Source organism: Canis lupus, chromosome 35 (assembly GCF_048164855.1).
Source record: "Canis lupus baileyi chromosome 35, mCanLup2.hap1, whole genome shotgun sequence".
Taxonomy (NCBI): domain Eukaryota; kingdom Metazoa; phylum Chordata; class Mammalia; order Carnivora; family Canidae; genus Canis; species Canis lupus.
Window position 1 is genome coordinate 17,421,590 of NC_132872.1, and position 8,366 is coordinate 17,429,955.

The 8,366-nt window shown below is 40.4% G+C and overlaps 1 pseudogene; it reads left to right on the top strand.

The window, feature by feature from the left end:
* Positions 1–2,363: 2,363 nt before the first annotated feature.
* LOC140625244 (U2 spliceosomal RNA) lies at positions 2,364–2,491 on the top strand (annotated as a pseudogene).
* Positions 2,492–8,366: the final 5,875 nt, after the last annotated feature.

Sequence of the window (8,366 nt, forward strand, 5' to 3'; positions counted from 1 at the left end):
ACACTGTGTATCCCGCACCAGAAATCTTGCTCTCTGCTATACTACCCTCCCCTCTTAGAACCCTCAGAAGGTTCTTCTCCCTCTGTACCTCCCAGGATATATTAGTTTTTTTTTTTTTTTAGTGGGAGCACAATTCCAGAAGTGATAGGTAGAAATAGGATGATTGTTTTTCCCAGAACCATTCTGCAAGTGTCATCAGCATGGAATGTAGAGAAATATCCAAACTCAAAACTTTCTGGGTTAGGATCAGTAGAAACCTGGAGGAGCCCAGATTTGCCCCGCTGGGTGGTGGAGCCAGGTGGGGCCTTATCTTTGTGTCTTTATTCCAGTTAACTAATGCAATCTCCTTAGTACGTAATGACCATACTATGTGAAATTTAGTGCTCACTTAAAAAAAAAAAAAAAACACAACTTGAGATATAATTGACATAAGCTGTGCATATTTAAAGCCTACAACTTGGTAAGTGTTTATATATATATACACACATTTGTGAGACTATCACCACAATCAAGGTAACAAACACATCTGCCACTCCCTGAGATTTTTCTTTCATTAAAATATTTCATTTATTTGAGAGAGAGAGAACAGGGAGAGAAGCAGAGGGAGAGAGACAAGCAGACTCCATACGGAGCATGGAGCCCAAGGTGGGCTCGATACTACAACCCTGAGATCATGACCTGAGCAGAAATCCAGAGTTGGCCACTTAACAGACTGAGCCACCCAGGTGCCCCACTACATTTTTCTTTGTGCTTCTTTGCAATAACTCTTTCCTGTCCCTCCCCACTCCCAGGCTACCACTGATCTGCTGTCAGAAATAGGTTTGCCTTTTCTAGAATTTTGTACAAATGGAATTATACAATGTTTACTCCTTTATTAGTCTGGCTTCTTTCAATAATTATTTAATGTGAGATCCATCTAAGTTGTTGCACGTATCAAGTGTTTGTTTTATCATTTACCTATTTACCTGGTGAGGGTTTGTGAAACAGTAAAAAAATATATTTTTGGTTTTTGTCCCTAGTTCCTTACACATTCATCCTGAAACCCTTGGAATTCTCCGAGGAAGGCGTATTTTTAGGATGCTAATGAGATGACTCTTGGCTGAAAGGCCCTTAGCTTCAGGATGGAAGCTGGTCACCAGAGAGACCAAGTCATTTTGGAACATTCAGCCCCACCCCCACATTTCCAGTGAGGGGAGAGGAACTAGAGATTGAATTAATTACCAGTCGCCAATGATTTAATCAGCCACACCTGTGTAAGGGAACCTTCATAAAACCTCATAAACGAGGTTCAGAAAAGCTTCCAAGTTGGAGAGCACATCAAGGTCCTGGAAGGGTTATATATCTAGAGAAGGCCTGGAAGCTTCATGTCCCTTCCCCCATACCTTGCCCTATTCATCTCTTCCATCTAGCTGTTTTCGGGTTGTATTGTTTGTGATAAACTGATAATAGTAGAGTGCTTTTCTGAGTTCTGTGAGCAATTTTAGCTAATTACCAATCCTGAGGCAAGGGTCATGAGAATCCCTTTAGTCCAGTCACTCAGAAATACCTCCAGGGACTTGTGAGTGGAATCTGAAGTTGGGGACGTCTCGTGGTTCTAAGCTCTAACCTGTGAGGTCTGTGCTAACTCCGGGTAGTTAACTTCAGAATTGAACCGCGTTGTAGGACATCCATTTGGTGTCCAGAGAGTTGGAAAATTCATTGTTGGTGTGGAAAAGACCCCATGCATTTGGTGTCAGAAATATTGTGAGTAAAAACAGCTAAGACAGGTATGGTTGTATAACCCCTAAACTGGAAAACTCCAACAAAGTTTCTATGAACATTATGTATGAGGCTTTGCATGGTCCTATGTTTTCATTTCCCTTGGATAAATATCTAGGAGTGGAATGGTTAGGTCATATAGAAGATGTATGTTTTTTGTAAGAAAATTCCAAACTATTTTCCAAAGTGGCATTTTATATCCCCAAAAGCAGTATGTGAAAGTTTCATATGCTCTATCTACTTACCTACACTTGATATGTTCAATCTTTTAAACTTCAGACATTCTAATAACATCTCCTTGTGGTTTTAGTTAGCACTTTCCAGATGACTAATGAGCATCTTTTCATATATTTATTGGAATGCGTGTGTGATCCATTCTAATTTTTTGCCCTTTTTCATAGGGTTCTTTTCCTATTATTGCATTTTGAGGGCTTGCTATACATACTGGGTAAATGTAAGTTATGTGATTTTAAAAATGTTTTCTTTCAATCTATGACTTGCCTTTAAAAAAAAAAAGATTTTATTTACTTAGAGAGCAAGTATGCATGGGGAGTAGAGGGGGAGGCAAGGGGAGAGGGAAAGAGAGTCTTCAGCAAACTGAGCATATCGCTTCTCGGCCTTTTGGCTAAGATCAAGTGTAGCAAACTGAGCATACACCGATAATGTCAGGTATAGTATTCCTGATTATAGGGTGTTTTTCTTTAAGCACTTTGAACATATCATGCCACTCTCTTCTAGCCTTCAAAGTTTCTTCTGAAAAATCAGTGGAAAGCCCAATGGGGGTTTCCTTCTTATGACCTAATTGCTTATCTCTTGCTGCTTTTAGAATTTTCTCTTTATCTTGAATCTTTGAAATTTTAATTATTACATGTCTTGGTGTGGACCTCCTTGGGTTCATCTTGTTTGGAACTGTGTGTTTCTTGAACCTGGATGTTTATTTTCTTCCCCAGGTTAGGAAAGTTTTTAGCTATTATTTCTTCAAAATTTTTTGCTCCTTTCTTTTACTTCTCCTTGTGGAGCCCCTATGATGAAAAATGTCTGTTTGCTTGATTTTGTCCAAGAGAACCCTTAACCTATCCTCATTTCATTTTATTCTTTTTTCATTTTGCTGTTCAGTTTTGATGTTTTCCATTACCCTGTCTTCCAGATTGCCGATCCATTTTTCTGCATCCTCTAACTACTGTTGATTTCCTCTACTTTATTTTTCATTTATTGTATTCTCAACTCAAATTGGTTCTTTCTAAAATTTCTCTTTTGTTGAAGTTCTCACAAAGTTCATCCACTCTTCAGTCCACTGAGCATGTTTATAACCATTACTTTGAACTCTCTATCAGACTGGTTATCTCCATTTCATTTAGTTCTTGTTCCTAGGTTTTGTCTTGTTCTTTCATCTGGAGCATACTTCCATCTCCTCATTTTGCTTAATTTTCAGTGACTGTTTCTATGAATCAGGTAGAGCAGCTACTTTCCTTAAGCTTAAAGGAATGATCTTCTATATGGTCATCCCCTGTGTAGACTGTGTGTGCCTGGTACCTTTGGCTGGCTGGAGCTGTGACTGGGATGGGCTGGGGATCTTGGGGAACTCCGTCCTGGGGCTGCTCTGGTGGGATGACCAAAGCTGAAGTGGGTGTGAGCCAGGGCAGCCCTGAGGCTGATAGAGAGCACCTTGGCAGGATAGCTAAAACTCAAGTGGACACAGGCCAATGTAGTTTCAGTGCTCTCAGCACAGGCCCTGGCAGGACAGTTAAAGCTAAAGTGGGTTCAAGCTAGGATGTTCTGGGACTCTTCAAGCATGGGGCACACTGGTGCAGCTAATAGATCCCAGGTAGGGTACAGGCTGGAGGTCCTGATGGAGCAGCTGGAGCTGAGGCAGGCTTAGGCAGGGGATTCCTGGTGTGCTTCATGTACAGGGTGTCCTGTAAGAGCAGCTAGAGCTGAAGTGGGCATGTCCCTTGAGCACTCTGCAGTAGGGCTGTCCTAGTATCTTGTCTGGAGCTCAAGTGGTATGAGCTTGGAGAATTGTGGAGTGCTTTGCATCTTTGTCACCTTGGCAAGATGACTGGAACAGTAGGAAATGCTGACCGGGAGCATGCTACTATGTACCACACTGGGGCTGCTCAGCAAGATGGCTTGGGCTAATGTGGGGGCAGGGGGACAGGGATCACTGTGGCAATAGGCCAGCTAGGCACTCGATCTGTGCTTCCATCCACACTCTTAAGGTGGAGAGGGAAATGTAAACCATGGTCCTTACCAGCCACTCCAACACAGAACATTCTGGGAGCTCCACCCGCCATTTGGTAGAATTCTAGGGCAATATTCTAGTTGCTCTTTTAAATTGGAGCTTTTTCTTTCCTGTGCCCCAGGACATCTGGAGCTTGAGTGGACTAGGGACCTGGAGCTTACTGAGGTGGTAGGTCAGCTATCGCACCTATTTTTTAAATTTTTTTTTTAAAGATTTTATTTATTTATTCAGGAAAGATTCACCAAGCGAGGCAGAGACAAGGCAGAGGGAGAAGCAGACTCCCTGTGGGGAGCCCAGTGTGGGACTTGGTCCCAGGACCCAGGATTATGACCTGAGCCAAAGGCAGACGGTCAACCGCTGAGCCACCCAGGTGCCCCACCAGCTATGGCATCTAAACCATGCCCTTGTTTGCACTACCAAGGTGGAGAAGGACCATAAACCATGGTGCTCACCAGCCTCCTTTGACTAGAGAAAATTCCAGCAGCTCCCCTGCTGTTTGACAGAGTTCTAGGGCTGAATCTTTTATATTCTCATTGCTCTTATAAAGTGTGGCTTTTTTTCCGTGCCCCAGAAGAATCTTCTCACCATTCCTCCCTACTATAGTTTGCAACATCAGGAATGGGAGTTCCCTTTGCTACCGTGTCTCCATCTCTCTTGAAGTTCTCTCTGTGGTCTAGCTTTCGCTGTGCAGAAGCTGTTCAGTCAACCCCCACTCTTTCTCAGGGGGAACTGCACTATAAATAGGTGTAAATTTGGTGTGTCTGTGGAGAGGGTGAGCTCAAGGTCTTCCTGGGTGGCCATCTCAACCACTGCCTGTTGTTATTAAAATATGACATGAGTCTGGGAGAGTATATACATCTTAAATATAAGTTCAAGATACATAGAACATTGCATACATTCTAGATTCCTTTCTCATGTCAATCCCTGCATTTGCCCTTTCCATCAAATATTAGTTTATCTTATCTTTTTTGAGTTTTCTATAAAGGGAATCCTACAGTATGTACTCATTTTTATCTGAATTAATTCCTTAAAAGTTATTTCTTCATGATTTATCCATATCGTTGTGAGGAAAAAGAGTCCTTTTTTCCCCTGCTTTATAGTACTCTATTGTAAAAAATATACAACGATTTGCCCATTCTTTTATTGATAAGGTTATTTCCATTCAGACTATTTATGAATAATACTGTTGAACATTCCTGCACATGTATTTTGGTGTACATATGTACACACTTATATTGTATGTATTATTAGAACAGATTTGATGGATTGGAGAGCAGGTCTATTCTTAGCTTTGGTAGATCTTGCAAATCAGTTTTCTAAAAGGGTTATGTCCATTTACATTCTTACAAGCAAACTGAATGAGAGGTTCATTTGTTTCACATTCTTGCCAAAATCTGGTAATTTAGGTTTTCGCTTGTTAATTTTCAGTTTAGCCATTCTTTTCTATGTGTAGTGATATCTCTTGATGGTTCTGTTTTTTAACATTATGAAAATTAATAATTATTTTTCATGTGATTTTGGTTATTTGAATATCTTCATTTATGAGGGGTGTGTTTTTCTCTTTTGCTTATATTGTTTACTTTTTCTTATTAAAGCTGTTTATAAAATATGAATAGGTATCCCTTGTCTTTTCTTTTTTTTTAAGATTTTATTTACTTATTTCAGAGAAACAGAGCATGAGCAAGGAGAGGAAGGAAGGGAGAGGGACAAGCAGATTCTTTGCTGAGTGGGGAGCCTTATGTGGGGTTCTATCCTAGGACCCTGAGATCATGACCTGAGCTGATGTCAGACTTCACTCACTGAACCATCCAGGCACCCCAGAAGTCCCTTATCTTATTCACACATTACAAATAATTTATCCCAGATTGTGGCTTCCCTTTTTGTTCTCTTAATATGTCTTTAAAAAAATTTTCTGAAAGTATAATTTTCATGCCATTAAATTCATCATCCATTTTAAGTGTATGGTTTGAAGATATTTAGTGAATTTATTCAGATAACCACCACTATAACCTAGTTTTGGATTTATTTAATATCCAGAACCAAAAATTGTAGGAGTAAAATTTACCATATTCTACACTTTGGTTTTGTAGGGAGGGTTCATTCCACAAAGAGGATTCATCATTGTAGCCAAATGTCCCATGAGTCAATGGTTTTATAATAAACATAAAATCTTAATTGTAATGACATATAGTTTATTAATCCATTCCTTCATGGCTAAACCTTGTTGTGTCTTAGGAAGTACAAGAGGATTTTCCTCTTTTCTTTACCCTGAAAACCTGGTGAGACTCCTGGAAATAAACCCCACAAAATTCACGGGAGGGGGGGGGTTCCTTATGCTGGGGCCCCAGTAATGTTTATTTCTCAAACTAGTTCACACTCAATCTTTAACAATTAGCCATTTGCCCTGTAAGTGATTTGCTGGTTCCAGCTCAGTTAGTTAAGTGTCCAACTGTTGGTTTGGGCTCTGGTCATGATCTCAGGATTCTGGGATCGAGCCCTGATTTGGGGTCCACACTCAGCTCAGAATCTGCTTGTTCCTCTCCCACCCCTGCTCATGCTCATATTCCCTCTTTCTCAAATAAATAAAATCTTAAAGATTTATGACCCATTCTCTTTTCCTCTTGGGAATCCAATTATATGTATGTTAAATGCTTTTACTTTTATACTTTCTTGTATTTTCTATATTTTTGCTCTCTAAGCATCAGCCTAGATATTTTCTACTGTTATATCTTCCTATTTCACCAATCCTTTGCTCTGCTGTGTCTAATATTCTATTAAACCTATCTATTACTACTAGAGTACAACTAATTTTTTTCAGTTTTGAAATTTTACTTAAATTCTAATTTACCGGGATCCCTGGGTGGCGCAGCGGTTTAGCGCCTGCCTTTGGCCCAGGGCGCGATCCTGGAGACCCAGGATCGAGTCCCACGTCGGGCTCCCGGTGCATGGAGCCTGCTTCTCCCTCTGCTTGTGTCTCTGCCTGTGTCTCTGCCTCTCTCTCTCTCTCTCTCTCTGTGTGTGTGTGTGTGTGACTATCATAAATAAATATTTTAAAAAATATTATAAAAAAATTCTAATTTACCACTTTTTCATTTTTCTTCTCAAATATATTAGTCATAATTGTTTTGGAGTTTTGTCTTATAATGAAGGAATATGGAATACCTGTGGGTCTGTTCCTGTTGTCTGTTTTCTCATAGTTTTCAGTCATTTAGTCCTGTTTCTTGGCATGCTTGGTAAATTTTGTGTGCGTATGGAATGCCAGTTATGTATGAAAAATTGAGGAGACTCCAAATTATGGTTATCTTCTTCTAGAGACCTGTTATCTTCTAACAGGCAGACAGGGCATGACCAGATCACTTTGATTCATCAAGTCTGACCTATTTCTTGTCTGTCCTTGCTCCTGAGATTCTTAAGGTTCTCAGGGGAATGCCTATATTGTTTGTGAGCCCTGAACTTCAATTTTGAGATATTGTGATATAGCATAAGAAGTATATATTTGGTCTTCATCCGATTCCTAGCACAGAGCCCTTAAAACCCTTGGAATTTCTTAAGGGATAAGAGTGATAAAGGTGTCTTTTTATTCATAACAAGCCTCTTTCAACCACACCTTGCTTTATGTTAATGAGATAACCTTTGGTAAGCCCCTAAGGATAGGAATGGGGCTGATTGCCAGGGAAACCAACCACGTGGGGGAATAAAATTTGTAGGACACCAAATATGTATCCACCAGAAAATGGGAACACTTTTTGGTGTGTTTGTGTATGGGACAGGAACAAGTCCCACAAATTTGCACAGCCAGAGTATTCTGTGAGTAGACAAGAGGTGGGTTTTTTTCTCCTTTTAAAGAAAGGCAGACTGCCATATGCAGCACCTCATTTAGATGTGTCTGGAGTCTTGGAAACTTGACTAGCCTATATTCTCCTATAAATGGACCATAAGAGCTTGTTTGCTGGTTGTAGTAGGGGGAGTGTAGCTACTTGAATACGTTTGACTGACATATGGTCCTCCTCTGTCACAGCAGTTCCTCCTTTGAGCACACAGCTTCTGGAGGGACACACATGGAGCAGTGAGGAAGGAAAGGAACATCCACCTACCCAGCCAGATCAGCTGAATCAATCCTGACAATTGATAGGGTGACAATATCACAGCCAGATTGCCCTCACATCCAAGAGGTGTTTTGCCTTATACATTTTTCTCTCTAGAATCATTGACAATGCCTAAATCTCAACTTAGCTTTATAGCCTTTTAGCAACCCATTTCTTCTTGATTTCTGGATTCTTGTCTGGCGCATGTGCAACTGAGGAATTGGCAAGTGCTTTAAGGGTGGAAATGCAATGAGAAAGTCAGTCTCACCTCTCTATGGTTC